Genomic DNA, 19,311 nt, shown 5'->3' with positions numbered 1-19,311 from the left:
AGAGTCTGTTTATGTCCTTTGTCTACTTTTAAATGGGGTGGGTTGTTTTTTTCTTGTACATTTGTTTAAGTTCCTTGTAGATTCTGGATATTATACCTCTGTCAGATGGACAGATGGCAAAAATTTTCTCCCACTCAGTATTTCAAAGAGATAGCTGCATTTCTATGTTCATTGCAGCATTATTCGTAATTGCCAAGATATGAAAGCAACCTAAATGCCCACCGATAGATGAATGAATAAGAAAAATGTGGAATATCACATGTCAGCTCAAGTTTTAGTTTTTCAAGGAACCTGCAAACTGTTCTCCATAGTGGTTGTGTAGGGGAACATAGGGAGATGTTGATGAAAGCGTACAAAGTTTTGATTGTGCAAGATGAATGGGTTCTGCATAGCTAATATACAGCATGGTGACTACAGTGAACAATACTGTATTGTATACTTGAAATTAGCTAAAGAGTAGATCATAAGTGCTCTCACTGAAAAAGGAAGAAAAAGGGAGAGAGAAAAAAGAGAGAGAGAAAGGAAGGATGAAAGAAAGAAAAATAGTTATTATGTGAGGATCATAAATTTGTTAATCAGCTTGATTATGGTGATCATTTCACAATATATCAGAGCAGCAAGTGTGTATCTTAAATGTATATAATTCCTGGCTGGGCACGGTGGCTCACACCTGTAATCCCAGCACTTTCGAAGGCTGAGGCGGGCGGATCACGAAGTCAAGAGATTGAGACCATCCTGGCCAACATGGTGAAACCCCATCTCTACTGAAAATACAAAAATTATCTGGGCGTGGTGGTGTGCACCTGTAGTCCCAGCTCCTTGGGAGGCTGAGGCAGGAGAATTGCTTGAAACTGAGAGGTGGAGGTTGCAGTGAGTCGAGATCGCGCCACTGCACTCCAGCATGGCGACAGAGTGAGACTCCGTCTCAAAAAAGAAAAAAATGTGTACAATTCCTATTTGTCAATTTTACCTCAATAAGGTCAAAAAATATTAAAACAGAAACAACAAAGCCTGTTGGAATTTTGATAGGAATTGCTTTGACGTCATACAGCAATTTTGGGAGAAGTGACATTTTCTTATCTGTGATGAGCATATGTCTTTCTATTTTTTAATGTTTTTCAGTAAAGATCTGTAATTTTATCAAAAAAGATAAATGTGAGTATTTAACTTTGCATATTTCGTTGACCACAGCTTACATCTTGGTGTCTAGCTGTTTAAGTATGTTATCATCCCAAAAATATAATAAGTTCCTTGAGGGTAGTAACTGTAACTCATTTCTCCAACAATATTTATCTCGGTGCTCAGGTCTCATAAATGTTAATAAATCCTTCTGTCCTGACTAAAATTGAAAAAAGTAAGATTCTAGCATTGACCAGGAAGTGATAAAAATGTCAAATTGTAACCTGATTAATAGTAAATATAAGAAGTAAGCTCAATAATATTAAAATATATAACTAAAAATGAAAACAATATTTAGTCAAATCACATTCTGAGTACAATATAATTCTCTGCATCATATGTCTTGTTGATTATCATGCAACTCTTAGTAAACTAATGTTAAATGTAAAAAAAAAGAGTTTGTAGATTTGTAAACATTTAACTCTAACTGTAAGCTTGTTCTCTCTTGTGGCTGGTATGTAATATAGTGCTTGACATAGAATAGAGATGCTCAGTAAATACTTGTGAATTAATAATTAATAAGAATGGGTAGAGAAGGACTCCATGCATTATTTACATTTTGGAATGCTATAGAAATAGACCCAATTCACAAATAGAGTCGATGATGTTTCCTATACCTGTTTGTTTTTGTGAGTTGTTTTTTGGGGTTTTTTTTTGACACATAAACTTAGTGTTTGCTGTAATACTGTATTATCTCAGAAAGTACAGAGACTTCTGAAATGCATTCCCCTATTTTTTTTTAGCTTTAGTGTAGAACAAAAACAAAAATAAAAACAAAAATAAACAATATAAGTACATAGTTGATATGCTTGAATTCCATTTGGACTTAATGAACAAGAGGTTAGGGAAAATGTTTGCTATCGAATCTAAAAATGTTGAAAGGGAGCAAAAAGAGGTGTTACAGGAAGACTCACAAAAGACATATCTTTTACTACTAATGTTCAGAACCTCAGCTTTCAAGAATAAATGTCATTTTACTTTTTAACAAGACTGTATATCTCTAAGTTTACCTAGGTTTCTAAAATTAAAATTAAGCATAAGGAGAAATAAAAATTTAGGAGGAATTCTTTTGAAAAGGAATGAGTAACTGCATAGCTTCTTACACAGAAATTATAGCCCTGTTATTTTGGAAGGAATTGTAGTATTTTCTCAGAAACCTGCAGTTTGGGTCTCAGCAAGGTGTAGGAAATGAAGGATATAAGATTGTTAACAAACTTGAAGATCAAAGCAGAGAGTATAATCCCTTAGGTATGTGAAGTCAATGGAAAGAGAATAGTCTTGGCAATTCCAAGTCTGACTGAATCATCATGGTCAATGAAAAATTATGCCAATAATGGGGGTGATGCTCAGTCAAAGAGCACCTATGTAGTAGTTGGACTTCAGAGTATTTCATTTCAGATGAGTTCTGGTATATCTACAGATTCAGGGAGTATAACCAATGGACATTTAAGGGGTTTTTTTGGTTTTTGTTTTTGTTTTAATCAAGACCATTCTTATGGAGAAGTTTAAGTTAGTGTCTCTGCTTGATAGGATTCCATCCCAACAAGGGCCTCCTTCTGATTTGGTTGCTTACATGGGCACATGTACTAATTAAATGGGCTTAGGTCCTTTCTGATTCCCTTGATAATGGTTCTTAAGGTGAACTAATCAAGTGGCTTCTGATGATGTTTGAATTCAGGCTGAGAAGATGACCATAGTAGAAATGTAGGCATTCTAAACCATGACGGGGAGTTCTTGTTCTTGTGTCTTTTAGCTGAGATTCACTTTAGGAACCAAGAAACTTGCTCAGGTCTTATCACTCCTGTGTGAAGATAGAAAAAGTCCTCATTTTTCAACAGTAAAAGGTTTTAATATAAAAAGGCTTAATATTGAAAGCATTTTTCAATATTAAAAGGTTGACCAAAAGCCAGGATTTCGCAGTTCAGTGAGCTCCAGCCAGCCTCCATTTCAAGAACCTAGCTAGCTACTTCTATGTTCTCTTTCTCTTAACCCAAAAAGAATTTTTACACAAAACACAAAGTCAGACGTCTACCTCTGCACAAAATAACCACCAAATAAACTACAAAAGACTTGAAGAACAAGGTGGGCATTTGCTTTGCAATTTCCTAAAGGGGTGGCACAGTAATCTCAGACTGCATCATACAACATCGACATAAAGCTGTGCTCCAAGTTTTCACACTTGAAACAGCTGTTTTAAAGTCAGTCTCTCTCTTCACCCCCATGTTTTTGCAAATGATCCTCTCATCGACACCCCTTGCATTTCATAGTCTTTAGCTCAGGTTCTACCACTTTCAAAATCTACCCAAATTCTGACCTACACTTCTTCTGAGAAAAGCAGTTGTTTCTGAGTGTTCTCTTAGTAAACAGTCCCCCTGAGATTCTGGAGAATAAAATCCTCTACCTCAGTACACTTGTAGGAACAAAAATAGCCTTAGAAAGTCTTTGAAATGATGTATCATTTTTGTTTTAAAAAGTAAGTATTGAATTGCTATTTTTATTTTGGCATAGGCACAAATTATTTAAATATAAGAATAACATATTGAGAGAAAATGATTATTTAAACCCTTGAGTTTGATAGTAAATTACCCTATCACAAGTAAAAAGAGAAAGGGTTTGACAAGAATTCCAAGGGATATTTGAAAATGTTTGGTAATGAAATAATACTTAGGATTGAATTTATTTTTGGTATTACAGAATTGATTGCTAGATAAACATTCTTCTTAATCTCAGGTCATTACTCAGGTTATTGTATTTTGCTTTTATTCTAAGGAAACTCATTTGGATGGACTTGACTCAATTCTTTTATTTCCTGGTGATATGATGCTAGCTAAGTCATTTCATTTCTTGGAACTGTAGTTTTTTCACCTGTAGCATAGGGTTAATATTTGTACTGTTATCAAGAATAAATGGTATAATTTTCTATGTGTAATAAGAAAAATTTTAACAACTGACATCACAATTCATCCTAGTAAGAAAGTTAAGAGACAATTGCCTATATGCTAGAACATAACATGTGAGTTTCAGTTTCTTCCTTAAAATTATTTATTCCTCAAAAAAAAAAATAGCGATCTTAAAGTCTCATGTTATAGGGCATTCTTTTAATAGTTTCATGTTGAACAACAGAAAAACTGTTTGGGGAAGCTTTCTGAAACAGCCTCAATCAATGTTAGTTTCAGTTGTTTATAAAGGTTACCCAAGATAATTGGTTACAAAAAAGGAGGCAAATAAATTTAACCCAGCTATAGTCATTATTCCCCAACCACAACTGTTCAATTGCAAGTGTTGAATGTCACTGAAAATAAAACTTAAAGGTCACTTGAAAAAGTAATAAGTGGTTACATCATGGAGAACATAAATAAGTGTTCGTTTTGGCATTGTCTAAAATTTTGGTAAAAGCAGCCTGCTTGGATTAAAAATGCTACACTTGGAGCTAGTTAGAAAGAAATTAACTTGTGTGTGGTGGTTAATACTGAGTGTCAACTTGATTGGATTGAAGGATGCAAAGTATTGTTCCTGGGTGTGTCTGTGAGTGTGTTGCCAAAGGAGATTAACATTTGAGTCTGTGATTGGGAGATGCAGACCCACCCTCAGTCTGGGTGGGTACCATCTAATCAGCTGCCAGTGCAATAGAATAAAGCAGGCAGAAGTTGGGAAGAGCAGACTTGCTGAGTCTTTTTCTGGACTTCATCTTTCTCCACGCTGGATGCTATCTGCCCTCGAACGTTGGACTCCATGTTCTTCAGCTTTGGGATTCTTGGGCCACAAGCAGGTGGGAGTTGGGAGCACTAAAGCGTCTCATAAAGTTAAGATAGTATTATTCTCAGTCCGATAACTTGTATCAAAAATTTAACATCTTCTATAAGTACAATGGAGTATTTTGTGTCCAATTCTATGACTTAAAAAATTAATTTGAGGCATTTGTGTATTTTTATAATTCAGATTAATTCTCTTATCTTTTGAGCTCTATTTTCAAATAAGGAATATTTGAGTAACCAATTGTTTATTTCGAAATAAGTATTTTATGAAATAAGGGTAAAGCATCATGTTTTTAGTGAAGACAAACCTGTCACTGAGATAACAATTGATTTGAATCTTCCTTCATTTTTACATGAAATCTCCATGCTTATGCTAGAGCCACAAGCTTGCTAGATTTCTTTGCACACAATTTTGTAGTTATTGCCTTCATTTTAAAAGAGCCATGTTAGAAATTCAACCGCATTATTTACTTTATCAGGGAGCTTTTCTCAGGTTCATAAATATTAGGTGTAGAGAACATGTGGATCACAGCACCTAGGTAGAAGGCGGCTCAGGCAAGATCTTTAGAAAAATTGCCTTTAAAAGTTAATGGAAAAAGCATTAACTTCTAGAACCGTAACTTAAAAAAAAAAAAAAAGCATGAGAAATTAAAACATTCTAATTGTATCATAAAATGATGTCATATATCTATATATCTATATCTATATCTATATTTCTATATCTCTATATCTGTATCTCTATATATCTACATGTCTATATCTATATTTATTTATATCGAGATATAGAAATATATATCTGGTTTCCATAATAAGAAAGCCTTCATCATTTTTGGTAAATGAAAGTGGCATTTTATAAGCTTTAGGTAAGAAAAGCAATTATGTGAAGTTATGTCTGCCAGTAACTATTGCCAAATTAGCCAGTCTTATTTAAGCTACTTTACATCTTAAATAATCTTAGGGATGTATCTGTTTTGAAAGCATAAGTCTAGTTTATGCAAAACTGAATGATAAGAATTCAAATTAAAAGCTGAATGTGCTTTGTGGTTTACTGTCTTCTGCAATAAGAATTTGTCTCCACTTAAAATGGAGGAGTGGAGAGGGGCAGGATACCACTTCCTCAATCACAAAGGGTTCTTACCATGTTCCTTATGTCTCTTGTTATCATGGATCTATTCCTGTAAAACTTGTAGTCATTATTTTCTAAAAAAAGACTTTGAGGCCTAACTGCTGACATATAATCATAGTAGAATTATTATGTATCTTGGTATAATCCACTGTAATCAAAGTTGTATACTTTCTGATTACATGTGCAATTGTCCTACCAGTTATGAAACAGTTGCTGGGAATGTTATTGAGAACCAGTTTTCCCCCTTATCAGTCCTTCATGAAATCTGCTTCTGCATTTACAGTAAAAATCTTAAAGACTTTGTTCCCTCAAACACTCATTATCTTCTATATAAAGCTTCATGGGAGGAATTTCTTCTGGAATTTCATTTTGAAGTCCTAACTTTTCTCAACAACAGAGAAGAATGAAAAGTCAGAGATGCTACCAGAGAGAATTAAGTAAGAATTCTAAGAGAGAAAAAAATTGTCCTTGACCAACCTTATTTATAATATTTTTATTCCTCACACTGGAAGGTTATTTTTGTTCACCCACAAACATCCCTTTTCATCCTGAGGGTTGGAGTAGCATCAGTATTCCTAAGTTCTCAAGCTGTACACTCTACTTCCTGTGCTTGTGACAGACATTGTTAGTTGATCTAGGTACTGTTTGTTGCATGATCTCAAAATCTTTGTCAATACAAAGGATTGGCAGCCAATGCCAAGCAGTCACTACAAGGTGAAAACCATCTGTCACCTTTAGGTTAGAAAGCATGACTAAAAATTCCCCCTTTAAACACTTTGGTAGATGTTTGTGTGAAGACATTGAAACCTTATCAGATTTGCAAAAGGTATCACAATGTGAAGGTCGACTTATGAGAGCAACTTAGTGTTATGCAAAGAACAGTGATCTGAGTACAAGCTCAGACTTTGACTCCCAGGATGATACTGTGCAAATCACTTTCCATCTTTTTCCCTTTGTAAAATTAATACCTTAATATACCACTTGGATCGGCAGTTAAGATCTAATTTAATAATGGCTGTGAAAACCCTTTATAAAGTGTCCATTGATAGACACTTGGAAACCAATGTTATTTTTATATATTCTTTGGAAAACTGTGAGACAGGCACATGTTTTACTCATCTATTGTCTTACCCTGTTTGGGCTTCCGTAACAAAATACTGTAGATTACATAGCTTAAATGACAGAAATTTATTTTCTCATAGTCCTGGAAGCTGGAAAGTCAAAGATCAAGATATGGCATCTTCAGTCTCTAGTGAGGATTCTTTCTGGCCTGCAGATGGCCACCTTCTTACCATGTCCTAACATCATGGAGAGAGAGCAAGAAAATTCTGATGTCTCATCTTATAAGGAAGCTAACTCTACTGGATCAGGATAGATCCTTATGTATCACTTTATTTAACCTTAATTTTATAAAAGACTTATCTCCAAATACTGTCACATAAGGGTTAGGAATTCAGCCTACGAATTTGGGAGGGACATATTTAATCCATATCAACTGTGTGTCTTGAACTCCTGGCTTAGAAGGGCTGACAGTCATGTCAGCAAATCTGAACCCAGGCACAGAGGAGCAGCATTTATTTTTATTTATACCAGGGAGATGCAGGGAGTTCTGGCCCAAGAGGAGCCAGGCTGATTAGTGTAGTTCTTAATAATACTAGGGGGCACCATATTAGATTCTGAGTCAAGTGGTACCACGAGATTGAGTTTAGTTAAAGGTTCAAGAAAAAGAAGGGGGATCCAACTGTGTCCAGAATTAGTGGGTTCTGGGTCTTGCTGACTTTAAAAATGAAGCCACGGACCCTGGTGGTGAGTGTTACAGTTCTTAAAGATGGTGTGTCCAGAGTTTGTTCCTTCTGATGTTCGGATGTGTCTGGAGTTTCTTGCTTCTGGTGGGTTCATGGTCTCACTGACTTCAGGAGTGAAGCTGTAGACCTTCGCAGTGAGCGCTACAGCTCTTAAAGGCAGTGCGTCTGGAGTTCTTCCTCCCTCCTGGTGGGTTCATGGTCTCACTGGCTTCAGGAGTGAAGCTGCAGACCTTCATGGTGAGTGTTACAGCTCATTAAGGCAGCGTGGACGCAAAGAGTGAGCAGCAGCAAGATTTATTGTAAAGAGCAAAAGAACAAAGCTTCCACAGCGTGGAAGGGGACCTGAGTGGGTTGCAGCTGCTGGCTTGGACAGTCTGCTTTTATTCCCTTATCTGGCCCCACCCACATCCTGCTGATTGGTCTGTTTTAGAGAGAGCTGATTGGTCCATTTTGACAGGGTGCTGATTGGTGCATTTACAAACCTTGAGCTAGACACAGAGCACTGATTGGTGCATTTACAAACCTTGAGCTAGACAAAGAGTGCTGATCGGTGCATTTACAATCCTCTAGCCAGATACAAAAGTTCTCCAAGTCCCCACCCGACTCAGGAGCCCAGCTGGCTTCTCCTAATGGATGCCACGCCAGAACCAAAGGCAGAGCTGCCCATCAGTCCTGCACTGCGTATCCACACTCCTCAGCCCTTGAGCAGTCGATGGGACAGGGCACCGCAGAGCAGGGGGCGGTGCCCATCTGGGAGGCTCGGGCATGGCGGGCTACAGGTCTTGAGCCCTGCCCTTTGGGGAGGTGGCTGAGACCTGGCGAGAATTTGAGCTTGGTGCAGGTGGGCTGGCACTGCTGTGGGACCCGGCGCACCCTCTGCAGCTGCTGGCCCCGGGTGCTAAGCCCCTTACTGCCCGGGTACGGCAGCGCCAGCTGCTCTGAGTGCGGGGTCTGCTGAGTCCACCCAGAACTCATGCTGGCCCACAACTGCCTTGTGCAGCCTCAGTTCCCACCCACACCTCTCCCTCCACACCTCCCTGCAAGCAGAGGGAGCCGGCTCCAGCCTCGGCCAGCCCAGAGAGGGGCTCCCACAGTGCAGCAGTGGACTAAAGGGCTCCTCAAGTGTGACCAGAGTGGGTGCCAAGGTCAAGGAGGTGCCAAGAGCAAGCGAGGACTGCCAGCATGCTGTCACCTCTCAATCCCCCCTCTAAACAGGACACCCAAACTGCTGTTGGGAATTTGACCGATGACCATTCTAGCTACTTCCTGCTGGATAGGGGTGATAAAGGGGTCCTGCAGTTGTAGTGTTCTCCAGAGCAGAGCTCTCTAGGCCAGGGAAAGTGCCAGCGGGTCAGTCCAGGGGTCCTCGGTAGAAGTTGTTAGTTGACCTCATTTGGGGTTCCATTTGTAAGACCATCTGTAGCTTAATGGCCTCGATTCTAGAGGAAACAAATTTGACAAGAAGGTTAAAAATACAGGGCCCAAAGGTGAGTAATAGCAAGATGGCTGCCGTGGGACCTAGAAAGGGGAGAAGCCATGTTGCCCAACTGCAGAGGTTGGTATAAGACTTTGAAAGGCATTGTCTGATTTCAGAAGCCTTTCCCTATAAACACCGGGTGGCATCTCATACTATCCCTGACTGGTTAGTGTAAAAACAACACTCTTCCCCTAAGAAGGTAAAGAGTCGTCCTTTCTCAGCAGTGGGGAGGTCTAGGCCTTCGCGATTTTGGAGAGTCACTGCTGCTAAAGAGTCTATTTGGGATTGTAAAGTAAGGATAGATTTCGTTATTTCTTGCAAACTGTCTGAGAAATCCTTTGAGAGTGTGTGGTAGTAGGATAATGAAATAGATAAGCCAGCTCTTCTGGTTCCTATAGCAGTAGCCATTCCTAACCCTATAAGTAGGGGTACTAGTTGTATGGCTCAGTGGGGAGGCAGACATAGGTCAATATTCCACATAAGAAGAATATACCTTGGCTGGGTAGACAAAACTTTACCCTGGCTTTTAAAGGAACAGGGTACACTGTTTTTTCTTTACTACCTCCATCTCTCTGTCTTTCTCTTTGACTTCTTCTTTGCTTTGTCTCTCTGTCACTTCCTCTCTCTCTCTCTGACTTTGTCTCTCTCTTTCTTTCTTCTGTCATTAACCACCCCAAGGGGAGAAAACTATGCCACTTCTGTCCCCATCCTGTTTCAGTTGGGGAATACTGGGGCTTAGTCTCTTGGAGGGGGTTGTTCCATACCTAGGGTCTTTCCATAGGTATTTCTAATGGAGGGTTCCACCTGGCAGTAATTTTGGCCTCAGCATCTGCCCAATGGTTTCTTTCTGCCTTTTCTCCTTCACCTTTCTGATGGCTTTGGCAGTGTAAGACTGCCACCTCCTTGGGTTTTTACACTGCGTGCAATAACTCTATAATTTCCTTGTGGTATTTAATGGGGGTTCCGCCAGAGGTTAGGAACTCCCTTTCTTTCCATATTGCAGCATGGGCATGTAGGATTAGATAAGCATACTTGCTATCTGTATACACATTTATTCTTTTTCCCTTTCCCAGTTCTAAGCCTTGGGTAAGGGCCACTAGTTCTGCTAACTGGGTGCTGGTCCCTGGGGAAAGAGGCTTACTTTCAAGTATGGTTATATCACTAACTATGGCATAACCTGCCCTTCGTATTCCATTCTCCACAAATGAACTTCCATCGGTATATAGGTTAAGGTCGGGATTAGCTAAGGGGACTTATAAGAGATCACCTTGGGTGGCATAAGTCTGGACTATAATTTGTTGGCAGGCTCAATTGGTTCCCCATCCTCTGGGAGAAAAGTGGCAGGGTTGAGGGCCACGCACATACATATTTGAAGCACCAGTCCCTCAAGGAGTAGCACCTGGTGCTACTCCTTGTTTATGTCTGGTGTCCATAAACTTCCTTTGGCACCTAGTAAGCCATTTACATCATGAGTAGTACAGAAAGTGAGATACTTTCCTTGTATTATTTTGATAACCTCTGACACTAAGACAGCCACCACCGCAACTACCCTTAAACAGTGAGGACAGCCTTTTGCTACTACATCAATTTGCTTACTTAGGTATGCCACTGGTTGTGTGGTTGTCCCATAAGTCTGAGTAAGGACTCCAAGAGCTATCCCTGCTCTCTCTGTAACATATAAAGAGAAGTTTTGTCCTGTCGGAAGGCTTAAAGCTGGAGCTTGTACTAGGGCCTGCTTTAAGGTTTTGAAGGCTGTTTCTGCCTCTGGTTCCCATTCTACTAGATGAGTATTTGCCCTCTGGGTTTCCTTGATTAGAGTATAGAGGGGCCTGGCTATCTTGCTGTATCCAGGGATCCATAGTCAGCAAAAGTCGGTAATTCCAAGGAACCCCTGTGACTGTTTAAATGTCTTAGAGTGAGGATAAGCCAGTTTAGGCTGTATTCGTTCCTTGCTGAGGGCCCTGGTCCCTCTGGCTAAGATTAGGTCTAGATATTTGACCTGCTGTAGGCAAAGCTGGGCCTTTGACCTAGACACCTTGTACCCTTGATTAACTAGAGAGTTCAAGAGATCTAGAGTAGACTGCTGGCACGAGGCTTCCAAACTGGTAGCCAAAAGTAAATCATCCACATACTGAAGGACCAGGGTGCCTAGACTTGAGAAGTGGCCTAGATCTTGGGCCAGTGCCTGACGAAACAGATGAGGGCTATCCCTAAACCTTTGGGGCAAGACCATCCACATAAGTTGGGACATGTGGTCTGTGGGATCCTCAAAGGCAAAGAGAAACTGGGAGTCAGAGTGGCGGGGAATTCAGAAGAAGGCATCCTTCAGGTCCAGAACCATGAACCATTCTGCTTCCTCTGATATTTGAGAGAGCAGAGTATAGGGGTTGGGTACAACTGGATACAGAGGAATTACTGCCTCATTGATGAGTCTAAGATTTTGCACTAGTCTCCACTGACCATTCAGTTTTTGTACTCCTAGAATTGGGGTGTTGCAAGGACTGCTGCATTTTCTTACTAAGACTTGAGCTTTTAAATGTTTAACAATATCCTGTAATCATTTATGACCTTCAGGCCTTAAGGGATATTGCCTTTGATAAGGAAAAGTGGTGGGGTCTTTCAACCTGATTTGGACTGGGCAGGCATTTTTTGCCCTTCCAAATTGTCCTTCCAATGCCCAGACTTCAGGGTTGATTCCCTTTCAAGTAGGAGACAACAAATGGGTAACTTGTTCCCCTTATTCATGTAGATAATAGGTCCAGCTTTGGCTAATATATCCCTCCCTAATAAGGGTGTGGGACTTTCAGGCATAACAAGAAAGGCATGTGAAAAGAGCAAAGTCTCTCAATTATAACTGAGGAGGTGGAAGAAATACCTGGTTACAGGCTGTCCCAGGATTCCTTGGATGGTAATGGACCTTTAGGACAATTGTCCAGTATAGGAGATTAACACTGAGAAGGCTGTGCCAGTGTCCAGGAGGAAGTCAATTTCCTGGCCCTCAATAGTTAAGCGTACCCAGGGCTCCATGAGGGTGATGACATGAGCTGGCACTTGCCTCAGGCACCCTCAGTCCTGTTGTTGGATCATCTGGTTGGGGGCTTCTGACCCAGAGAACCTTCATCCTCTGGGGCAGTGCACCTTCCAGTGATTGCCTTGACATAGTGGACATGGATGAGGGGGAAGCTTGTTTCTTATAGGACAATCTTTTTTAATGTGTCCTTGCAAACCACACTGGTAACAAGACCTACCAGGTGATTAGCCTGCTCCATTTTCTGTCCTCTCTGAACCACCAAGGTTGGTTTGTCTGAGGGCCATGACTAAGTCTGCAGCCTTTCTCTGGTCTCGCTTTTCCTTTTGGGCCTGTTCCTCTTGATCCCTATTATAGAACACCGAGATTGCCAGGTTTAATAATGCCTCCAAATTTTGTTCAGGACCCAGGGCTTGCTTTTGGAGCTTTCTCCTGATATCTGCAGCTGATTGGGTAATAAACTTATCTTTTAGAATCAATTGACCCTCAAGTGATTTGGGTAACAGGGGAGTATATTTTTCTTAAGGTCTCCCGTAGTCACTCGAGGAAGGCAGAAGGATTTTCTTCCTTTCCCTGAGTTATGGTGGACATTGTTGAATAATTCATCAGCTTTTTGCTAATTCTCCTTAGTCCTTCTAGAACACAGGTCAACAGATGTTTACGACTCCAGTCCCCATGATCTGAGTCAAGGTCCCGGGGGGGGTCCATACTGGGGACGGCTTGGTGACCGGTAGAGAATTTGTCCCTTTCTTTGGCTGTCATTCTATCATTTACTTGACTAAGATACGAAGTATCTCCAAACTCTTGGGCTGCAGCTAAAGCCGCATTCTTTTCATTAAAGGGTTTGATCTAACAGTAGCATGACATCTCTCCAAGAGAGGTCAAAGGTTTGCCCTAGACCCTGTAGGACATCTGTGTACTTGTCAGGATCATCTGAAAACTTCCCCAGATCTACCTTGATCTGCTTTAAATCAGAGAGGGAGAAGGGGACATGTACCCAGGCTGGGCCAAATTTCCCTCCCCCTACAGCTTGAAGGGGACATAACCGATAGCCTGGGGGTTTTTGTGGTCATTTGGAGATTTCTTTACTTATTTCCTTCTGGGCAGGGGAGATTAGAGGAGGATTATCAATAATAGGAAGAGGAGCTATAGGGAGGCTAGGATATGGGGGTAAGCTGAGAGGTCCTCCTGTGGGATATAAATTGTAAGCTCTTTGCATAGTTGTGTATTCTCCCTCAATGAAAAGAAAGCTTGGACATAAGGTATCACTCCATTTGCCTTCCCTCTTACAGAAAAGGTCAAGCTGCAGGATAGTATTGTAATTTGTACTTCCCTCAGGTGGCCATTTTTCCCTACCAGAGAAAGAATATTGGGGCCAAGCCATAGTGCAGAAAAAAATGAGACACCTCTTTTTTAGGGGTTGCAGGTCAAATTGGTCCCAATGGCTTAGGATGCATTTCAAGGGTGAGCCTGTTGATGCCTGAGTGTTTCCCATCTGAAAGACAAAACCACCTGCAGTTTTGGTTTGTTTTGTTTTTCCCCCTGCCCAAGTACCTGCAATGGTCCCTGGACCCTGCTGATTGGAATAGTTGCACTCACCGATGCAGCAGCAGAAACAACCCCTGCCCAAGAACCTGCAATGGTCTCTGGACCCTGCTGATCGGAATAGTTGCGCTCACCGATGCAGTAGCAGAAACACTAGTTTTCCTCCCAGACCACAAGGAGGACTGAGGAAGGTTGGATTTAGTGGCCCTTACCAACGCATTCTCGAAAACCTGCACCCTTACCTGTCCTCCTAGACCACAAGGAGAACCGAGAAAAATCAGATTTAGTGGCCCTTACTGACACATTCTCAAAAACCTTTTAGAGTCCTAAGCATTCTCCTGTTAGTATTGGGATCTTACCCATGTCTTATAGAGATGTTATGCCCCAAAAATGAAGTGGAGGGCCATACCCTGAGGGAGGAAAGGGATCTCCAGTGTTGGAAGAGTGACACCTTTTGTCCTCATATGAATAGGAAGGATACAATTTCTGAGGCTCCCTATATTCTAGCTTCAGGAATAGCTTTTGTTAGGCCTGCTAGTCCGAGGAGGGATCCTAAAATTCCAGATAGTACCCCCTGCAATGGGACTTTGGGCAAAAATTATGTCCTTCTGATTGGTGAGCCCACGTGCCTAAAGTAGATAACAGAGTCCTGGAGTTTATACTAGAAGTCATTCTTATAGGAGAAGCTAGAAAAACACCAGAGACAGGGAGTGATTTTTAAAAGAGGGACTAGCCTCAGAGAAGAGTGGTAAGAGGAACTTTGTTTGCTAGGCATTAGGACCCAGGGGGCAAGGGTCAGGATAGATAGGAGAGATGGGCAAGTGTAGCTTGGGTGACATGCCTTTGAGAGTTCTGCTCATGGCCACAAGGTCAACCAACTTGTCAGGACCCCGGAGCTGCATGGCTTTCCTGTCAACCCTCAGCTCAGTCCAGAAGTACAGGAAAAGTGGAAGCTGGTTCCAGGCAAACCAATGCTCCCAACTTCAAAAAGTCGGGGGTTGTTAGAGAGCCCTTTCCCAGAAAGCCTGACACCCATGTCTTTAGTCCGGCAGCCATGCTAGTTGCTTTTAACTGGCCAACAGGTACCTGCTATTTAGCCCCCGAATTCTAAGGAAAAATAGGACAGAACAGCAAGTGAAAGGGGTCCGATGGTACTCACTGCTTGGCTATAGTCTCACTGCTTGGTGATAGACAATAGTCCCTTCGTGGTCGCCAAAATGCATCCAGAGTTGGTGGGTTCTTGGTCTCGCTGACTTCAAGAATGAAACTGCAGACCCTCACAGTGAGTGTTACAGTTCTTGAAGATGGTGTGTCCGGAGTTTCTTCCTTCTGGTGGGTTCATGGTCTCACTGACTTCAGGAGTGAAGCTGTAGACCTTTGCAGTGAGTATTACAGTTCTTAAAAGTAGCGTGTCTGGAGTTGTTCATCCCTCCTGGTGGGTTCATGGTCTCACTGGCTTCAGGAGTGAAGCTGCAGACCTTAGTGGTGAGTGTTACTGCTCATGAAGGCAGCGTGGACACAAAGAGTGAGCAGCAGCAAGATTTACTGTAAAGAGTGAAACAACAAAGCTTCCACAGCATGGACAGGGACCCAAGTGGGTTGCTGCTGCTGACTTGGACAGTCTGCTTTTATTCCCTTATCTGGCCCCACCCACATCCTGCTGATTGGTCCATTTTACAGAGAGCTGATTGGTCCGTTTTACAGAGAGCTGATTGGTCCGTTTTGACAGGGTGCTGATTGGTGTATCTACAAACCTTGAGCTAGACACAGAGTACTGATTGGTACATTTACAATCTCTAGCTAGACATGAAAGTTCTCCAAGTCCCCACCCAACTCAGGATCCCAACTGGCTTTGCCTAGTGGATGCTATGCTGGGGTGTGGGCAGAGCTGCCGGTCAGTCCCATGCCACTTGCCTGCACTCCTCAGCCCTTGGGCAGTTGCTGGGACCGGGTGCCATAGAGCAGGGGGAGGTGCCCATCAGGGAGGCTGGGAGTGGGGCAGGGGCCTCGGGCATGGTGGGCTGCAGCTCCTGAGCCCTGCCTTGCAGGGAGGGGTGGCGGCTGAGGCCTGGCGAGAGGCCTGGTGAGAATTCAAGCATGGTGCGAGCGGGTCAGTACTGCTGTGGGACCCAGCACACCCTCCGCAGCTGCTGGCCCGGGTGCTAAGCCCCTTACTGCCCAGGGCTGGCAGTGCCAGCTGCTCTGAATGGAGGGTCTGCCGAGCTTGTGCCCACCCGGAACTCGCGCTGGCCCGTAAGCACCTTGTGCAGTCTCGGTTCCTGCCCGCGCCTCTCCCTCCACACCTCCCTGCAAGCAGAGGGAGCTGGCTCCAACCTCAGCCAAACCAGAGAGGGGCTCCCACAGTGCAGTAGTTGGCTGAGGGGCTCCTCAAGTGCAGCCAGAGTGGGTGCTGAGGCTGAGGAGGAGCCGAGAGTGAGCAAGGGCTGCCAGCATGCTGTCACCTCTCACAGCTTTGAGGTCTGGCTGAGGACACATAGAGATCATGCCCTGGTTTACTTCCTCACCGAGGCCCTCTAAGAAATCCCACAGTGGAAGGCTACAAAGCCTAGAGGGACCCATTCCAAGGATAGTGAAACCCCAGAATGTAGCAGACATCGTGAGACACAAGGGGTAGATGTGACTAATATTGTTATTTGCTCATTATCTAGGCAGGGCTACAGTCAAACAGACCACTCATGCCTAATAGGCAACTGAAGTGGTTTAGCTGTCAGATCCAAAGAACTGGAAATTTTCCCTTCCTTTCCATTCCCCTGTTCTTCCCCTTCCCTGTCTGCTTTCTTCATCTTCTTTTCCTTTTCCTTCTCCTCATCCACCTACTTCTCCTCTTCTCATGCTTTTTCTTCTTCTCCTTCTTCTAGAATATATTAGCAGAATAGAAGACTTTGTTTTCTTCCAGGCCTCAACTAAATGAATAGATTCTTTTTATATGGCAGTGAATAAAACATTCAAAATGCCAAGAGATAGTTATTAGTCAAGTTTCTGAATGAAGTTGCTTCATTTTCTACTCAAGAAAAACTGAGGTAACAGATATTACCTGTACTGGTTTCTCAGCCCTGACAGGTGAGACCTTACTTTATGTATTTCAGGAATGAAAAAAAACCATCTTAGGAAGGAGATATTCAAAGGGAGTCATCCATGTCAGACTCTGCAATACAACCTGGTCACTTTTTCTTTCCCCTTGAGGTGAGCTGTCTCTTTATAAGCAAAAAGGGTAACAGAAAATGAGGACTTCATGTCCATCTTTCCCGTTCTCATCTGGTGCAATGACAGGCCAGCTTCCTTTACTCTCCACTAAATTTATAAAGTCACAATCATGGAAAGTCAATTACCCAACAAAAAGCAAGCTATAAAGCATCTTACACTTTTGTTCTCTTTCTCTTGATTTAATTTATGTAAGTTAGCTTGTGGGAATAGACCAGGTTAAGTTTATCACATCAGGCTTCCTGAAGAGTAAGCACTCACTGCATGTGTCCACAGATTGCCCAGGGTAGGACACTCTCTGTGTGCCTTATGGGATTAGACAGGGTTCTCTTTGAATGAAACACAAGAGCCCATTCTGAAAATGAAATCTCACATAGGATTTCAGTGTGAAGATCAGGTGGGGCGGCTGTATCCAGAGAGAGGAGAGAGATGAGTTCAGGGAGAGGTGAGATGCACACTTTGAGAAAGAACCACTTTGCTCTGGGCAAGTTTTCATCAGCAGAATCACTTATTGGATTCTGTCCAAGATGGTGGAACTAAGGGGAGAGCCTAGATGTTATAGGACAGATTTTAGTTCAGTTTAGAAAACAAAAGAAACAGAAATAGAAACATCCTTGTTTAGAGCCATGTAACAACATAGTAGGTTCTTTCAGAAAGCAGCAAAATTCCTGACACTATAGCATTGAAGAAAGTCTGGTTGACACATTTGAGAGATATAACTATAGAACTTTCCTCATCAGGTGAGACTGGTTCAGATGACATCTGGCTGTTCATTATAATATTCATAAGTTTTCTGGTGATATTTGACATCTTAGCAGTATGCAGAGCCCACAGGCAGCTGAAATATAATGAATTGCTTAAGGAAAATATTGAGTGTATAAAGTGTACGATTATAGGAATTATGACTATAGATGCCAGTTCTGGCCAACTTACCAATACCAACACACAAAGGCTGCTGGCTGTCAGTGAGGGCCACCTCAGCTTTTCAGCATTAACATTTTAGATCAGTCCAATTTTTATATACTCAATAACAGCAAGGGTGAGAAGAGCAGTACTCCTAGGTACTCATACTTGGTATGCAACATTGGTATGGGAAACAGTCACAGAAAGAAGCACTTAACTACAGGGAATAGATCCCAAAGCTTCTGTGGCCAGAGGTCTGTACCATTGTTCTGTCCTCCCACATTTGAAAGTTGGTTATTTACTATATTTAAATAAACAAAATGATCCTTGGCACAGAGTAGACTCATAGACCCTGGGGTGCCCACTTGACCACTGCCAGTGGTGCTGGACGTGGGGTGCAAAGCATGGCTTTTACAGCAAAACACACTACTGTGCCTGTGTGTGTATGTGAATGTGGGCAGGAAACATGGGACTTCTAGATAACCACTCATGCATGTTCCTTTTTAGCATCAGATACAAGTATTTATAATTTAATTTGAGGAAAAAGCTTAATGCAACTTCAGAAATGAAAGTGAGAGTCAATTTCGGGTGTTAGAAAATGAAAGAAGGCCTGTTTCCATTTTGCTGCAGTTTTTCTCTTTTTTTTCCTCTCAACACTTTAACTTTGGAGTGAAGCAATTCAAATTATATTCCCTAATGGTCTTTGGCATGCATTTTACAAATTGAAGAAACAGAGCAAAACAGAAGAGAGAAGCTACCATTGGTATAATGGATTTCATTTCTCTTTTCTTTTTTAGTCTGTTGTTTTTGAAGTGGATTCCCACAGGTATAGAATTTCCTTCATGAAAGTTGAAATGAAACTGAAGAGCTCTTCACAGAGAGAAGGCCGTGTGATACCAAACATGCTTTCTATTTCATCTCCACAATGAGAATGGATTTTTGGTGATACCGCTCTGAGGAATTTGGCTCAGGTCCGACTTACAGTGGGTCCAGCAGGTACCTGGACACATCCTGTGATCATATCCCCAGTGCCAGAATGCGTAATTGACATAGACGTACTTAGCATCTGGCAGAACCCCCACACTGGCTGACTGGTAGAGTTAGGGTTACTATGGTGGAAAAGGCCAAATGGAAGCCATTGAGGCTGCCTCTACCTAGAAAAATAGTACATCAAATACAATATCACATCCGTAAAGGGATTGCAGAGATTAGCACCGCCATTAAGGACTTGAAAGATGCAGGGGTGGTGATTCACACCACATCCCCATTCA

The 19,311-nt window shown here is 42.1% G+C and overlaps 1 long non-coding RNA gene across 4 annotated transcripts in view; it reads right to left on the bottom strand.

Moving 5' to 3' along the window:
* Positions 1-8,143: 8,143 nt before the first annotated feature.
* LOC107128809 (uncharacterized) overlaps positions 8,144-19,311 on the bottom strand; it is a 46,824-nt gene continuing 35,656 nt past the window's right edge. For 3 of the 4 annotated variants that reach the window (XR_010584973.1, XR_010584971.1, XR_010584972.1), the window contains exons 3-4: positions 15,075-15,460; positions 8,144-9,304 (exon numbers count right to left, since the gene is read on the bottom strand). This is a non-coding gene — a long non-coding RNA (uncharacterized lncRNA). The remainder of the gene's footprint in view (positions 9,305-15,074; positions 15,461-19,311) is intronic. The other variant, XR_012431789.1, reaches the window with a different exon arrangement.

Source organism: Macaca fascicularis, chromosome 2, assembly GCF_037993035.2.
Source record: "Macaca fascicularis isolate 582-1 chromosome 2, T2T-MFA8v1.1".
Taxonomy (NCBI): domain Eukaryota; kingdom Metazoa; phylum Chordata; class Mammalia; order Primates; family Cercopithecidae; genus Macaca; species Macaca fascicularis.
Note: the sequence above shows the minus strand (reverse complement) of the source record. Positions and strands in the feature narration are given on the sequence as shown.